Raw genomic sequence first — 1,950 nt, 5'->3', positions numbered from 1 at the left:
AATGTCACTTTTTCAAAAAATGTACATCGGGTGACCATTCACACCCACTTATACTATGAATGGTGGCGACTCCAAACCATTGTAGATGTGGTCATCGTAATGGCGAAATCACGTGTCTACAGTGGCGAAAGAGTCCTCTAGAAAGAAAGCTTGCTGCCTATTTTTTCTTTTTCTTTTTCTTTTTTAACAAATCTGATTTCCTCCTCCCCTCGCCCTAATCGGTTGTTGTATTTTTCCTTTTATGGTGGTTTTTTTTTTTTAGAACATGAGAGAGGGAAAGTGGGGAGAGATGGGAGAGAAGTGTCCAGTTATGGGGAGATGGGAGAGAGGGCCATGGTTGAAGAAGATGTGGGTTAGAGGAGGTGTAGACACCCCAATTTGAACGGGCCCTCATTCGAAAGGGCCCAAAAATAGTAATTTTCTAATAAATTTGGCCAACGGGCCTCGAAGGCCCAAATCATTAAAATATGGCATAGTTGTTGAAATCGAGATCCCTAAGACCCCCTAAGGGTCTAATGGGTCCACATGAAAAGGTTCAACATCCTCCCATCTACCCCATTCCACTCAAAACATCTATTTTCGATAAAATTGGCCAACGGGCCTCCAGGGCCCAAATAACTGAAAAATGGCATTTGGATTGAACCGAGGCCCCTAAGACCTCCCAATGGTCCAAGGGACCCATAAAAAAGGTTTAAGCTATCCTACACTTGTCCAAAACTCATCGCTCCACCCTCGCATCGAAGAATACCCGAATGCTCGATAAAATTCTCCAATGGGCTTAAAAAGCCCGATTCGCCAACATGTGGCATTTTTGATCAAATCAATGATTGCAAAAATCTAAAAAAATTAAAATTTTTAAAAAAAATGTTAGACTTGGGATGCCTACCCTCCTTTACTTCCACCACTTCGTCTCCGAATCCGCGAACATCCTAAACCCATTCAAGGCCCATAAACCCTTAACCATCTCCTAAATTAATTTCTCATCTTAACCCCAACCTAAAATCGATCCCATATTACCTAAACCATAGAATAAACCCACCTTCAAAAATCCAACTCAAATCAAACCCCATCCAAGCCAAAATAACTTACAACCCTCCTAAAACCCAAGCCCAATACATCAAAAACCCACAAACCACTATCCATACCCAACCCACCTCTAATCCACAACCCAAAACCCATCAACCCTTACCCACATCAACCAATCACCCTTTCAACATCAAAAAATGACACATGTCATCATTCCTTTTCACCTTCCTCATCGAATCACCTACCCCTATCATCATTCTCTAAATAATTCATATTACCCATATCACTTCCCTCTAAAATCACCTCAACCCATACCCTACCCTAACTTAACCTATCCCCATTCTCTAACATCATCAACCACCCACACCTCAACCTATCACCACCCATACCCTAACTCATCATCATTCTCTAACACCATCAACCACCCACATCACAACTCATATCTCCTACACCCCAACACATCACTTTCCCTTAAAACACTCCCACAAAATCACCTCAACCCATACCTCCATCATCATCAACTAACTAACCCATACCCTTCTCTATAATCAAACAACCACCATCAACCAATCAACCAATCTCATCACCTCACCCTATGATCATGATTGCCACATGTTTTCATCCTCTTAATCCTCCCAAAAACCAATCTACCAATCTCTTACATAACCCACTCTCCTAAATCTAAACACCTCACCTCCTCAACCAACCTAACACTCATTTTCTAAATAACTCCCTTACACCCCCATTTCTCCCATCAACCATCACTCATCTCACCCCGCCAAACACTCTACCCAAATGAATTTGGTTAAGATCCAAACCATTTGGGTTAAAATACAATCTATTTCCCTCATTACACAACTACCCTCACTTATACTCTAAATTTCATATCTTTCACTTCTAAAATCTATTCTATTCTTTATCATC

This window comes from Akebia trifoliata, chromosome 3 (genome assembly GCF_017979445.1).
Source record: "Akebia trifoliata isolate Shusen 1 chromosome 3, ASM1797944v1, whole genome shotgun sequence".
NCBI lineage: Eukaryota > Viridiplantae > Streptophyta > Magnoliopsida > Ranunculales > Lardizabalaceae > Akebia > Akebia trifoliata.
This window is presented reverse-complemented; position numbering follows the sequence as displayed.